Raw genomic sequence first — 16174 nt, forward strand, 5'->3', positions numbered from 1 at the left:
TCTCATATTGCCTGACTTACAATCAGTCCAAAAACTTATCTTGTCCTCAGTGAATGGAAATTAGATTAACTGACTATGCATTTGTGACACAATACTTTGCAGAAAACGAGTACTCTGTTTACTAAACTAACAACAGTTATTACACTCGAATTGAATTAATTACATGTAAAGTGCTTTTGACTCTCCTTAGTGCCAATATGCCAATTAACATGAGTGTTGGGTCCCCACCTGATCAGTGTGAGGTATGTCTCAGTCTCAATGCCAGGCCTGTCTGTTTTTTGTATGAAGTTGTGTTTCTGTAACAAGATGTCTTTCAGTCTCAATGCCAGAGTATATCTCAGTCTTAGCTTCCAAGGGTGTGTCTCTCTCTGTGTGTTTGGGTGTGTCATAGTGCAGAGTTGTGATTCAGTTCCACAGTACATTTAATTCAGTATTAAGGTCATTGTCATTCAGTATAAATCAAAGGCTTCTTTCAGGTAATCCTAAATTCTGTCTCACTCATCACCAGGTATCTCTGACTCTGTTGCAAGTTGTTTCTCCCTTATTGTTAATGCCAAAGTCACTCATAAACAGTGTTAATAGCCAGGGTCTTCAGACTGGAGGCTAGTGTAGCACAGATGTTCAATCAGTGTCATTGCTTAGACCTCCTTCATTCAACAGCACAATCAATTATTGCATGAGGAATCAGTTTTGTTCAGTAGCATGGTCGCTTTCACTCAGTGTTATGATCTATCTCACCCAATGCCGATGTCAGGTGACTCCATCTCAGTGCTTGATTCACTCAGTGCATGGACTTTTCTCATTAAATACCAAGTTAGAGACTGGCTGATTATGTTATCCTATTGTTTACACCTGAATAACTATAAGCAGGTTGGAGTTTAACTGAAATGCATATATTGTACAATTTTCCTCTGTCAATTTAACAGCATGGTTAGAATGCATCAGTGGTAGGAAATTGCATGCAAATGAAATTTTTAATGTCAATGACAATCAAAGGGAATTGCTGCAAGGGATGTTTTGCGAACTGAGTACCAGGCCAACAGTTTTGTTAAGCAGCAAACACTCAAGAAATGGGAACTCACAAATCTTTGTTAGGTGTCTGTGATAAAGGAAGCTGAAATGGTTTATGCTTCACAAGAAGGTCGGACACCCTGTCCAACACACAAGGCAAGGGGCAATGAATGGAAAAACATAGACCAGTATCAAGCGTGGGGTCTCAACTTACAGTGGGCGCAAAGCTAGTAAAGTCCAAGGGGAGAATGGAGGAAGAATATTGAAGCAGCTAAAATGCCCTACCCATGGCAGTAATCTTGCAACTAACTTAACTTACTACAACTGTATATGTGTCAGGAACCCTCTCTTACTCAGTGTTTGAGTCCTTCACTCAATGTCAGGATACCATCTTGTTCAGTGGACTGAACTCCAAAGTGCATACGGGCTCATCTAAGTTCAAGTTGGATGCACGCAGAATGTATACGTCTGACAGACACTGGACAGATCAGCCAGGAGATGTAGCCATGAAACTTTTATTAAGTGCTGATATCTTTCTCAGAGAGACACAGTGCCAGTGTTTCTCTCCTAGCTTTTAGTGCCAGGATCTATCTGACTCAATGCCAGGCTGTCTCAATGCCAGAATTTCTATCACACGGTTTGAGGGTCACTGTGAATTAGTATCAGATTCTCTTTAATCTAATGCCAGGGTTTCTCTCACTTGGTGTCATTTCCAGGGTTCCTCTCACTGAATGCCAATGCCAGAGTTCCTGACTCTGCACCAAATTGTTTCCAAATCAGTGCTCTCTCGTGTTTTGGGTCCAACCTCTTTTAACAAAGTTCATTACCACTTTCACTTTGTAATAGGGTCTACCTCACTCAGCACCATTGCTAAGGTTTTGCTAATTCAGCATCACTGCCCCTCACTCATTGCCATGATCTGCCTCAGCGATATTTGCATAATCCCCCTCTCTCTTGCACAGTGTCAGGTTTTTCTCTTAACCAGTGCCAGGTTGTGAATGACTCAGGGCCAGAGTGTATCTCACCAAATGCCATAGCCACACTCTATGTGTCATGGTATTTCCATGACAGGGCCTTTTCTCTTGCAGTATTATGCATGCGTGTGCTTGTCTGTCTCTCTCCCTCACTCTCTCTGTCTTTCTCTCTCTCTCTCTCTCACACACACACACACACACACACACACACACACACACACACACACACACACACACACACACACACACACACACACACACACACACACACACACACACACACACACCTCGCTTAATACCAGGTTCATTTTTGCCTCATTCCAGATTCCCTCTCACCTAGTATCAGTATCGTAGTTTTCTCACTCAGTGCCAAGGTTTGTTTCACTGAATCCTTTCACTGATTGCCAAGGTCTGTGTTTCATTCATTATCAAGTTGCTCTGTGCTTTTATCAATCAGTGCGTCTTATCTTTTTAATTCATGCATAAGAAATGTGTGTCATTAGCAAGGGTAGCATTCATTGCCCATTGCTGATTGCTCTTAAAAAGGAAGTGATAGTTTGCTGCCTTGAACTACCATAGTTTATATGGCAGTTTTCCCACACTGCTGTTAGAAAGTGAGTTCCAGAATTTTGACCCAGGCAATACATTTCCAACTCAACGGATTCTGGAGGTGGTATTGTTCCCATGTGCATTCTTCCTCTTTACTTCCAAGCTGTAGGAGATACTGGTTTGGAAAATTCTATCAAAGAAGCCTTGATAGGTTTAGCAGTGGATCTTGTAAGTTGCACGCATTGCAGCCATGGCTCACTGATGATAGAGAAAATGAATGCTCAAGGTGCTGGATATGATGCTAATCAAGTAGGGTCTTTTGTCCTGGATAGTATTGAGTCTCTTGAGTGTTTGAACTGCATTCATTCAAACAACAGGAGAATATTCCATTACACCTGTCTTGTGTCATGCTACAGGATATCCAACATCTGTTCTGCTCTTGATATGACCGTAACAATGACAACGAATGCCAAGGGGAAGTGATATAATTCTCCTATTAGAGTTGGTCATTGCTTTATACTTGTGTGACATAAACAGTATGTGTCACTTACCAAATCCAGTGTGAATGTTTTCCAGGTCTTAATGCATGCAGACACAGACTGCTTGCTTTTTTAACAGATGAGTTGTAAATGGAACTGAACACCATTTATGAATAGATCCAAATAAGAGTTTATAATGGAGGGAAGTATGATGAAACAAGTAAAAGCAGTTTGGCCTTGGACTTCTCCAAGGGATCCCTGCAACAATATCCTGGGACTCAGTTGAGTGGCCTCCAATGACTAAAGTCACAACCATCTTTTGTACAAGCTCTTGCCTATAGAGAGAGTTTTCTTGAATTCCATTGACTTCAATTTTATTTCAGCTCTTTGAAGTTGCATTTGATTAAGTACTGGTTTAACATCAAGGAGAGTTACTTTTAGTCCATGTTCACAATTTTAGCTTTCATCTGTGTTTGAACTAAGGTTCTACTGTAGTCTATAGAGTTGAGTAGTTCTAGCAGAAATCTAAATTAAACATCAGTGCACAGATTTTGTTGAGTAATTGGATTTGAGATCACCAACAACAAACTTTTCAATCACTCATTGCACATTATATACTATAAATATTTCTTAAATGCATACCCAGCTGTTAAAAATAATTTTAGAATGAAGATTATTGATCCTCCCATCACCTTGCCTTCAAGATCAACTTTAAGCCTTAAAACCCTAATTACACTACCTGGTCCAGCCTGGTTTGCACAATTGGTGACTTTTTAAAACATTTAATGCTTATTAAAATCATTAATTTATGAAGTATAATGTTTGTAAATTCTATTTATTTTATATTGTAGCGGTTGCTACCGCGGAATAAAACAAGACTCTACTCGGAGGATTGCCAAACAGAACTGGTTTATTTTCCCGCCTTGCGCGGGCCCTTTAAGGGAGAATGTTCCCACCCAAAACAACCGGCAATGACCTAAGTCCTATGTCACCAGGACTTTCCCGCGCGCGGGTTCTCCCCGTCACTCGGAAAGACGAGGCCCGCCGCCATCTTGGGCCTCGTCGCTCCGACGCCGCGCGACCCGACTGCCGAGCCGGTTCACCCGACTAGACGGTGAGTCGCCACACAACCCCCCCCAGAACCGGCGATACAGTCCCCAAGGTCCGTGGGCTGTGCCAGCTGCCGCTTAGGGGGGCGGCCTGGTGATTTGACTGACGGACGAACCGCTCTCGCGCTTGGCCCTCCACAGGACATCTGCCCGGGCGGCCACCTCACGGGGGTTGCTGAAGTCGGCGTCAGCTAACAACAAGTGGATGTCATCGGGGAGCTGTTCGAGGAAGGCCTGTTCGAACATCAGGCATGGCTTGTGTCCCTCGGCCAATGCCAGCATCTCATTCATTAGGGCGGATGGGGATCTGTCCCCCAGGCCATCCAGATGAAGCAAGCAGGCGGCGCACTCACGACGGGAGAGGCCGAAGGTCCGGATCAAAAGATCTTTGAAAGCCGGGTACTTATCTTCCTCCGGAGGCGACTGGATGAAGTCTCCAACCTGGGCGGCTGTCTCCTGGTCCAGAGAGCTAACCACATGGTAGTACTTCGTGGAGTCGGAGGTGATCTGCCAAAGGTGGAATTGCGCTTCGGCCTGGTCAAACCAGACGCTGGGCCGAAGTGTCCAAAAGGTGGGCAGCTTGAGGGCCACTGCGTTGGCTGCTGCGCTGTCGTCCATTCCGCGGGTCCAAAAGCCGTTTGGACCGTCGGGGTCACCAATGTAGCGGTTGCTACCGCGGAATAAAACAAGACTCTACTCGGAGGATTGCCAAACAGAACTGGTTTATTTTCCCGCCTTGCGCGGACCCTTTAAGGGAGAATGTTCCCGCCCAAAACAACCGGCAATGACGTAAGTCCTACGTCATCAGGACTTTCCTGCGCGCGGGTTCTCCCCGTCACTCGGAAAGACGAGGCCCGCCGCCATCTTGGGCCTCGTCGCTCCGACGCCGCGCGACCCGACTGCCGAGCCGGTTCGCCCGACTAGACGGTGAGTCGCCACAATATCTACTATAGATAAATGGAGTATCAACTGGAACTTTAGATAGGCTAGCAGAAGTGGTTTTGAACTATGCCATAAAATCTGGGAAACAACAGCCAAATTGAGCACAGCAAGGTCCCCCCAAAATCAGTCATGTGAAAATGATCAGTTAATCCATTTTGTTTATGTTGAGTGAGATCAATATTGTCCAGGATACTAAGATCAACTCCCAGCTCTTCTTCAGTGATGCCAATGTATCTTTTACATCAAGTCTTCAGAAGACTTCATTTAATATTTCAAACAATCAATGGCAGTTACGACAGTGCAACACTCCTTCACATCTATGCAGGAGCACACGTACAGCTTTTTGTGCTTTTATCTCTTGGGCGCATTTAAACCCAGAATCATCTGACCAGGAGGTGGAAGTGCCACCAACATAGTCAAAGAAAAGTGGGGAAGCATTTTGCTGACTTGGGCTGTCCACATTGACTGGTCTCTGTCACCTATCACAGGGTAACTAACTTATACAGAGCTCTGAGAATCATATTTTAAGAAATTTGTCAAGTTCATTCATTGAACTGAAAATCAAAAAACTGCAGATGCTGAAAATCTGGAATAAAAAATGAAAATGTGGGAAACACTCAGCATGTCAGGCAGCATCTATAGAAAGAAACAGATTTAATGTTTCTTTCCATTCAAAAACCCTTCTTCGGAATATTGATTTAACTAATCTGATCCCCATTTGAAAGTAAGTATCTCCTATTCAGTGTTTCAGTAGTAGACAATTGATGTACCTTTTCATAGAGATACTTGAACCACATAAGAATCAAGAATGTTTTTAATTTCCATGGATATTGTCTTGACAGTTGTGATTTGTACTTCCAAGTGTGATAATGTGATAGAATTTTTTTGGGTTCTTTAAGCCACTGGGGAAAACTTGGGGAAGTAGATATATAAGGTTTCGGAGGTAATGGTGAACAACTTTGCTGAAAAAGAATTCGCAAAATTATATTGAGACTTTTCCACAGCAACAGACCTTTTGGCTCAAATGGTTCATGCCAGCATTTATGCTTAATGAGATTACATTTTCCCTTCTTGGGGGTGGCACACTGGCACAGCCAGTAGACCCAGCAACCCAGATTCAATCCTGATTTGTAGTGCTCTCCCTACAAATGTGTTTTCCCTATGACCACATGTGTTTCCTCCAGGTGACCCAGTTTCCTCCCACAGCCCAAAGACATGCAGGCTGGTAGATAAAGTAGCCATTGTAATAGGTAAGTGAAAGAATTTGGAGGAGAAAATGGGGGAATAAAATGGAATTAGTATAGAATTAGTGTAGATGGGCTTTTCATAGTTAACGTGGACTTGGCAGGTTGAAGGGCCTGTTTCCCTGTCTCTCTATGAGCCTAAGGTTCTTCTTCACCCAACCATTATCAGAATATCCTTCTATTCCATTCTTCCTTATATACTTATTTAGCTCTGTCTTGAATGCATCAATGCTTTTAATCTTGTTGCAGTGAGTACCACATTCTTACTAGACTGAATAAAGATATTTCTGCAGAATTCCTTATTGAAGTTATTAGTGGCTTTGAGAAATTTACAGGAATTAAAAAGAATTTGTAGCTGTAAACACATTTTTGAAGACAGTGCCCCTTTGAGATCTGTTGTCATGCATCAAACAAAAACTTGTATTTATTTAAACTTTTTCATGACTTCATTGGTATTGGTATTGGTTTATTATTGTCACTTGTACCAAGGTACAATGAAAAACTTGTCTTACAAACCGATCGTACAGGTCAGTTCATTACACAGTGCAGTTACATTGAGTTAGTACAAAGTGCATTGATGTAGTACAAGTAAAAACGGTAACAGTATAGAGTAAAGTGTCACAGCTACAGAGAAAGTGCAGTGCAATAAGGTGCAAGGCCACAACAAGGTAGATCGTGAGGTCATAGTCCATCTCATTGTATAAGGGAACCGTTCAATAGTCTTATCACAGTGGGGGTAGAAGCTGTCCTTAAGTCTGGTGGTACATGCCCTCAGGCACCTGTATCTTCTACCCGATGGAAGAGGAGAGAAGAGAGAATGTCCCGGGTGGGTGGGGTCTTTGATTATGCTGGCTGCTACACCAAGACAACGAGAGGTAAAGACAGAGTCCAAGGAGGGGAGGCTGGTGTCCGTGATGTGCTAGGCTGTGTCCACAACTCTCTGCAGCTCCTTGCGGTCCTGGGCAGAGCAGTTGCCGTACCAAGCCGTGATACATCCAGATAGGATGCTTTCTATGGTGCATCGGTAAAAGTTGGTGAGAGTCAAAGGGGACAAACCAAATTTCTTTAGCCTCCTGAGGAAGTAGAGGCGCTGGTGAGCTTTCTTGGCAGTGGCATCTACGTGATTTGACCAGGACAGGCTGTTGGTTATGTTCACACCCAGGAACTTGAAGCTCTCAACCCTCTCGACCTCAGCACCATTGATGTAGACGGTGCATATACACCGCCTCCTTTCCTGAAGTCAATGACCAGCTCTTTTGTTTTGTTGACATTGAGGGAAAGGTTGTTGTCATGACACCATTCCACTAAGCTCTCTATCTCCTTCCTGTACTCTGACTCATCGCTGTTTGAAATACGGCCTACAACAGTGGTATCATCTGCAAACTTGTAGATGGAGTTAGAGCAGAATCTGGCCACACAGTCATGAGTGTATAGGGAGTAGAGTAGAGGGCTGAGGACGCAGCCTTGTGGGGCACCAGTGTTGAGAATAATCATGCCGGAGGTATTGCTGCCTATCCTCACTGATGGCGGTCTGTTTGTTAGAAAGTCAAGGATCCAGTTACAGAGGGAGGTGTTGTGTCCTAGGTCTCGGAGTTTGGTGACAAGCTTGCTTGGAATTTTTGTATTGAAGGCAGAGCTGTAGTCAATAAACAATAGTCTAACATAGCTGTCTTTACTGTCCAGATGCTCCAGAGCTGAGTGTAGGGCCAGGGAGATGGCATCCGCTGTAGACCTGTTTCGCCAATGGGCAAATTGCAATGCGTCCAGGTTGTCTGGGAGGCTGGAGTTGATGCGTGCCATGACCAACCTCTCAAAGCACTTCATGATGGTGGATGACAGAGCCACTGGTCGGTAGTCATTGAGGCATGTTACCTTGCTTTTCTTTGGTACCGGGATGATAGTGGTCTTCTTAAAACAGGAGGGAACATGAGATTGAAGCAGGGAGAGGTTGAATATGTCCACAAATACTTCTGCCAGCTGATCAGCACAAGATCTGAGCACGCGGCCCGGGACACCATCTGGGCCAGGTGCTTTCCTCGTGTTCACTCTCCGGAAGACTGATCTTACTTCCTCCACTGTGATCAGAGGTTCAGCTGCGTTGGTGGCTGTCAGGGTGGATGGTGACAATCCACTTCCCTTTTGTTCAAAACGCGCATAGAATGCGTTAAGGTCATCAGGAAGGGATGCGCTCAAAGTGATTTACAGCCAATGACACTCCTTTAAACTGCGGACACAGTGATAATATTGGAAGTGTCGTAGCCAATGTGTACACAGAGGAACAGAAAAGTGATAAGGATCAGTTTATTTTTTTTAAGTGATTTTGATTGAAAAGTAAATGTTGGATAGAAATATCCTACTCTTCTCAAAGTAACATAATGCCTTATGGTATTTTAAGTCTATCTGAAAAGACAGACTTGATCTCACTTTAATATCCTCAGGTTGAAAAATGCCTTTGCATACTACCTGAAAACTGCATTGGATTTTAGTCCAGAAGAAACCAGGCAGGCGCAAAGGGGTAATTGCCCCTGTGCTCATTTTGTCTTACAAGGGAAAACTGAATAACTATTTGAAGATATAAATGACAAATAATAAAAGCTGAGCAGTGAAATGAGTTTTGGTTGCTTTAGCAAAGATCCAGTAAGATCAGAAAGAGCTAACTGGTTGCCATCTGTGCTGCAAACCTCTGTGGTTCCATGGAATGTAACTCAGAATCAGAGTTACTTGAAAACATATTGTGCAAATGAAAGGACTTTATTCAGATTATAGGGTTAAAAAGTTGTTTTCTAACAACAAGGCTTAACTTCATGCATTTGTAGTTATGGCTATGCAGCACCATAAATCCTGTTCCATCATAACACAAGTACAACATTGTCATTTAATTGAGTATCCCATGCAGTATCGCATTATCAGTAAAAGCATTTGGCCCATGTCTTAAAAGTATGACTTAATAAACTCTATTTTCAGAACTTAGCCATTAATTTCTTCCACTCTTGGGAAGACTGATTAAAGTTGTGCTATGGAGGGAAACTGATCCAATTTTGTGTGTGCCATTCCTCTGAATCAATACTCTGTCAAGGACTAAGTCCTAGTTGTTAAAGGGGTATAGCACCTGCAGAAGCACACCTGAATGAAATTGGTTAGGTTATGGATCACAGAGGTGTGTGTGGGAAGTTGAATGAAGCCCAAAGGATGGAAGGGAGGCACAAGAGACTGCAGATGCTGGAATCTGGAGCAACAAACAAGATGCTCAAGGAACTCAGCTGGTCAGGCAGCATTTATGGAGGCAAATGGAGAGTCAACATTTTGGGTCAAGACCCTTCATCTGAATGGAAAGATAGAGAGGAGATAGCCAGTATAAAAAGGTGAAGGAAAGTGGTGGAGCGAGAGCCAGCAAGTGATAGGTGGATCCAGGTGAGGAGGGAGGGGGGTGTGAAGGCAGATAGAGGAGGGGAGAGTGGAAATGGCAACAAAAGCTGCAAGGTGATAGGTGAAGGCAACAAAGGGCTGCAGATGATGGAATGGGTATTCTTCTGGGAATTTTTTTTATGGATTCACAGAGCTCTAAAATGTCTAAAGCACTGAAGAAATAATTCTGCCCACTTTCCTTCACCCACCTTGTTTTTGTATTGTCTGCAAATGGCTGGTTGACGCTGATCATTTAAAAATAAAACTAATAATTCAGGCACATCCCCTGGGGCTGGGATGGGTGGTGGTTGGTGAAGCATCTAGAATCAGGTAGGAGTGCTTGAAAAAAATGTGTCTTTGGAACTCATCATTTCAATGGGCGCTGGAAGCAGAGTCATTGAATATTTTTAAGGCAGAGGTGGATAGTTGCTTGACAAGCAAGGGGGTGAAAGGTTACCATAGCGAGATGAGAATGCAGAATTGTGGATACAGTCAGATCAACCATGATCTTATGAAGTGGCAGAGCATTTTCAAAGGGCAAGTAATCTATTTTGCTTCTAACATGTATGTTCGCATTTAAAAGAAAACATGCATAAGTTGTAGCAGTCTGTTTCAATCTTTATTCAATTTGTGGATGCTGTCTCATTGCCTTTAATATGATGCATCATAATTGTTTAAACAATCCCCAGTTTTAACAATTTACTAAGCCGCTTTTGAAGATCCACGTGTTTCATCAAGTGTATTTCCAATATCAATATATTTCAGTACTTCCTTAAATGGCCTACCTTGTATAGACCCTATTTCTCATGCATTGTTAACTTTATCCAGTATGATAACCTTGTGAAGTCTGCTCAGTACTGATATCAAGTTAGCTAGCCTGTGGTAAATATGCTCAACACTTTCTGCTTTTGAATAAAGGTGCTACTTTGGTGTATCTTATAGTCCTCTGAAGCTGCTCAAGTCAGAGTCTCTGCTACTGTCTCTCTGATGTGCCCAAGCTTTATGCCAAGAAAAAGTGTTTATACCACTTAAGTTACTTTAATTCTTTTAAAACCTACTTCTCTATCAATATTTTCTGTACAATAATATATGGTAGTTGAGTGAATATGGTTTGGATTAGTATCTGAAGCTGAAAAGATACAATATCCTGGGCACCCAAAAATAGTGAAGTGTTGTAGGAACACAAACAGATATTCTGAGAGAATTGATGTCTGAAGCATTCTTGGTTTGACCAAGTTAAACATGCTGGCCAGTAACTTCAAATGTCAGACGTAAACTCATTATTGGTGCCAATAAGGGAAATTATACCTCAAGCTTGTTTGTTGTAAAGCATTTATTTTAATGTTTATCAGTGGATTTTCCATCAGCAGATGATTTTTAACAAAGGTCATGTTTTGGGACTTAAAAGCAATCTGAATATTTGAATTACTTTTCATAGTCTGAGGTTTCTTGATTCAAGGCTGTCCAGAATTCCAGAATTGCCTTGTAATTCTAAAAGTAAAACAAAGTGCACAGAAAAACATGTATTGCTGTTTATTGCAACATTGCACAATATTATTGATACTGTTTCACCGTGATTTTAAACTATTCTCTCTTTTGCTCTAAGTTTGAATCTTTTCCAAGTTCCCTAGCCCAACCCTACTATCCCATCTATTAGCAATTCCCAAGACAGGAAATAAACAATGATAAAGTGTAAGTAATTAACAACAATGTGCATTCAGGGAATTTGGTGCCATTGTCATGTTACTTGTTTCCAGATTAGTTGAAGTAGCTTTATTTAGGGAAGGAAGCTTTTTAAAAAAACACTCTGCCTATATCACATGTAAAACATTTATAACTTCCTTACTTGCATTGATGAGCAGTCAAAAAATCCAGAAAGCCCATATAAAGTAATAAAACAATGAGGCAATGAAATAGGACAGGCCGTTCCGTCTGTCATTCTTATTTACAACACCCCTATTTAGAACTGACATTAGCACATTTATCAAATAGGTTGATGTTCTGTTAATGGCATTTACTTTCAGAAAAAAATATTTTTCTACAAACAACACACATGAAAATACCAGAACAAAAATAGATATTAAACAACCATGTGAGTGGTACATTGCAGTCATATGATAAAGCAAAATTTCCTCACCAAAAATGAGAATAGAAATCTACATCATAAAAATCATCATTTTAGGAGATATTACAACATTGCATTTGTTTTATTTCAGTATTTCATAACAATATGTTATTGACAAAGTATGACAGAGAATGAACCTCTAAGTAGAAACAAAAAGTGCTGGAAATACTCACCAGGTCAGGCAGCATTCGTGGAGAGAGGGTCAGTGACCTTTGATCAGAACTGGAAAATGTTAGAGTAAAATCAAGATCAAATGATAAAAAAAATTGTCTTGCAAGGAAAGTGTAAATTGTAATGGGAAAGTAAAGAAGATAGGTTTCGAAGAGATGTGAATGGGATTAGCAGAAACATCTGAAATTGTTGAACTGAATCCAAAAAGTTATAAAGTCAAAAGAAAGTTGCTGTTCTTTGGGCCCCTTTAGAATAGTGCAAGAAACTGAAGACAGGAATCCTCTTATTGGGTTTGGGATGGAGAATTGAAGTGACCTGGAGCCAGAAGCTCAGGGTTATGTTTGCACATAGTTGGAGGTGTTCTGTAATGCAATGAATCCCACTCCCTCCTCTTGCATTGTGATTGATGATTGCTAATGTAAACTAATATAAAAAAGTAGTAAATCAGTTTCACTTGGAGTGATTGGAGTCATGGACAGAGGAAAGGGAGGTGGTAAAAGGGTATATGTTGCAAGTAAAATGCTATTGAAAAGGGAGGGAGATTTGGTGATGCTATTCTATAAACAAAGATGGCATTGTCAGAACAACATAGTCAACACAAATGGAGAAAAAGGAAATATAGAACAGAGTACTTTCAAGAAATTAAAAGAGAGGAAATGTTGTCTAGTTGACAGTGAGTGTCAGTAGCTGTAAGATGGAAAGAAAGGGGAAAGAAAATGTAGAAAATAGACTATGTGAAGTTGAAAGTGGAAATTGGAGCAGGAATGATGATATTTTCAAGTTCAGGTGAGAGTAGGGATTGTAACTGATACAGTGATCAATATACCTGAAAAAGAGGTGAGGAAGAGAATTGCACAATAAAATGGACCAAGAGCACATCATGTAATCTGTCTTTTTTAAAAAAAATATTAAATTTCTGAATCTGCAAGACCAGCATTTATTGCACATCTCCAATTGAGAAGGTGGTGGTGAGGCAGCTTCTTGAACCGCTGCAGTCCATCTGGTGAAGGTACTCCCACAGTACTGTTGGGGAGGGAGTTCTGAGAATTAGATCCAGTGACAATGAAGGACGAGTATTATATTTCTAAGTCAGGGTGCTGTGTGATTTCTCAGGGAACCTGCAGGTGGTGCTGCTCCCATACACCTCTTGCTCTTGACCTTCCTTGTGGTGGAGGTCATGGGTTTGTAGAGTAGTCTAGGCAAGCAACTGTTGTGCATTTTGAAGTTGGTATACACTGTAGTCGCTGTGTGCCAGTGGTAGAAGAAATAAGTGTCTGTGATGGTTGGTGGTGTACTAATCAAGCAGGTTGCTTTGTCCTGAATGGTTTGAACTTCTTGAGAGTTATTGGTGCTGTACTCATCAAGGCAAGTAGAGAATATTCCTTTACCCTCCTGATTTGTGCTGTGTGGAAAGGTAGAAAGGCCCTGATGCATCAGGAGGTGAGTCACTTGCTGCAAGATACCAATTCTTGTAACTATGGTATATATGTAGCTTGGCCAGTTCAGTTTCTGGTCATCATTGACTATCAGGAAGTTGATGAGGGAGTCGGTGACAGTAATCCCATTGAAGTCTAGGGTTGGTGGTAGATTCTGTCTTGTAAGAGATGGCGATTGCCTTGCACTTTTCAGGTGTGAATATTACTTTCCACTTATCATGAAAATGAAAATCCTTTTTGGGTTCCCATAGCAACTTATTTCATTTGGAAAAAGTGAGTAGAGCCAAAAGATGTTCAATTTGAGGACAGCAAATTTGTTCACTATTTCAACCAACTTTTCAGTTATTATAGCTTTGCCACGTAGTTTGCCAGTTGGTAGCTAAACAGTTGCAAAAAATCTAGATCTTATTTTGTAGTACTTAGTCAACTTGTGATGGCTTCAAATACCCAAATCATAATTACTCAAAATTATTTGGAACAGATATTCGTATCACACGGCAAGTTCCAATATAAAATTCATCAGTCAGTCTATAAAACTGAATATTATTCTTCATTAATCAGGTTTCTGAAAACTACCATAAATTTTTGAAAATATTTGAACAACATCTACAGTTCCAGCTCCCTACTGGTGGATTGCAGCTAAAGAAAATTGCATCCCAAGAACAGCTGTCGTCAGTAGAATGTTTGTATTGGGGTCTGTTTTGACACAACCATTGTAAAATTAATCTACTTTTATCCAAAAAATCGAATTGACTCTTCAAAGACATAGAAATACATAAGAGTAGCAATTTTAATGATATGGCAACTTTTCAGTTCTTACCTAGAGCAGAGGCATCTTATTAAGCCAATGACAAATATCTAAATGCTCGTCCAAAGAAAATAACTTCTGCTTAATTGCCTTTAATACAGATAACTAGTCTTGCAAAGACAAGCTCCATCTGGAGTCCAGCTTTTAGGAATATTCCCTAGTCTTCAGTCTTACACTGATATCGACATGTTTTACAATCAGTCACCCTCACATTACCCCAGCAACTGTACTGTTGTCATTGCAGATCTTTATTATTTGCACCATACTGGCCATCTGGAGTATGATTCATCCATCTGTTTTTAGAATAAGGATCTATTTTCAGCCCCCAGTAAGAAAATCTGCAATCTAGCTAACAAGTAAACAGATTGTGTTTTTGAAACTGAAACTCCGCAAGAAACAAAAGTGATTTCTTATTGGATGTTAAAAAGTGCTTGATTTTAACATGGTGCTGGCATTAGTGACAGTCCTGTTGTGATGTGATGTCAAGTACCATCCTGCTGGAAATAGCTGTATGCCTTCACAGAATGAACATCAGCTATTCATTGCTCCATTTCTATTGAGTGAAGTGTGACTAAATGCTTAGACATGACTCACACCAAGGAAGTGTATTTTTGTGTTATGTTATAAGCAGAACGTTTTTTCTAGAATTGGAAAATGTATCTATCTTTTTTTGATAGAGCATATTTAAAAATATGTAATCCAAAATCGGCAATGAAGTGAATGTATTCCTCTTGGACCAAAGATTTCTCAAAGTATGTTATTAAAGGCAGTAAAATTAAAATCACCTCAGTTGGTAGATGTACTGTAAGGTGTGGCACTGAGCTGTGGACATCAAGAATGCTAAATGTTTGATAACCTGGCTTGCTGAATTAGCTTGTCTCTATTATTGAAGCATTGGGGGTACTATAATTGGTTTAGCATTTCAGGCTGGAATAGAGTGAAAGAAAATATCAGTCAAGATTCCCATTTTAAATTGGGATCCAGTGACCTCTGCTGGAAATGTCTTACGTGAGTGCTGAGTAAAGATAGAGCTGGCTTCTGATATCATGGTCCAGCACTTGAAAATTTCACTGACATTGACCGTTCAGAGTCAAATGCAAAGGGTTACTTTGCCAAGTATGTAACAGAGCTGCTGCAAAGAACCATATTTTACAAGCTGCTCCTTTGGAAGAAATGAATTAGCCTATTGATGACTATTCTATAATTGTGGGTATTTGTGTGTGTGCCTCAGTATACATTTACTACTACTAATTAAACTACTGCACTGAAAAATAATTTCAGAGGAAAACAAGAGAAAAAGTACATGATGTTGGTTCAAATTGCATTTCCATTTATGACTATCAGCCTTCCTAAACATTCAATATAAAGTCCTTCATTATCCATCTCAGTATCATTAGTACACCATCACTGCAATCTACAGTATAAATTGTAGCAACTCCCGAAGACTTCTACAGAAGCACTTTTTAGATCTACAACCTCCATAAAAGCAGTCACTTCAAAGTCAGTCTTGCTGAACGAGGGACAGAGTTGAAGTTTCATGTCCTTAACCCTGTTTTTCTTTCCACTGATGCTGCCTGACCACCTTCAGTTTTTATTTCAGGATTCTAGCATCTGCAGTTATTTGATTTTCATAGTCATTCTATTTCTCAGGCATTCCCTCAGCAAGTACCATCTGTGGTAGAGTCTGTGCATCCTCCATAGGACCCTTCGGCTACTTCAGAGCCCACAGAACTGGAGTAGAAGCAAGTTATCCTTTATCCCAAGAGTCTTACAGGAAGTCATCTGGCATTCCAGCCATCCTGTCTTCACCAGCCCCTCTGACGCTGGTGGGTGGCCTCGGTCATTTAAAAAGTGCTTTATTTCTGGGATCTGTTTCTTAAGTTTTTGGCAGTTTTTTTTCTCCTCTTCCTCCTGAACAGGC

General features: G+C 41.0%; 1 protein-coding gene and 1 long non-coding RNA gene across 4 annotated transcripts in view; one reads left to right on the forward strand and one right to left on the reverse strand.

Annotated features, from left to right (window-relative positions):
• Positions 1 to 16174, forward strand: part of map3k7cl (map3k7 C-terminal like) — a 69680-nt gene that overhangs the window by 13710 nt on the left and 39796 nt on the right. The gene's annotated exons all lie outside the window — the stretch shown is intronic.
• Positions 11162 to 14438, reverse strand: LOC127570002 (uncharacterized). The gene is made up of 3 exons (XR_007956289.1): positions 14266 to 14438; positions 12012 to 12060; positions 11162 to 11204 (listed from the first exon to the last, which is right to left on the reverse strand). It is a non-coding gene; the product is annotated as an uncharacterized LOC127570002 (long non-coding RNA).

This window comes from Pristis pectinata, chromosome 4, assembly GCF_009764475.1.
Source record: "Pristis pectinata isolate sPriPec2 chromosome 4, sPriPec2.1.pri, whole genome shotgun sequence".
Lineage (NCBI taxonomy): Eukaryota > Metazoa > Chordata > Chondrichthyes > Rhinopristiformes > Pristidae > Pristis > Pristis pectinata.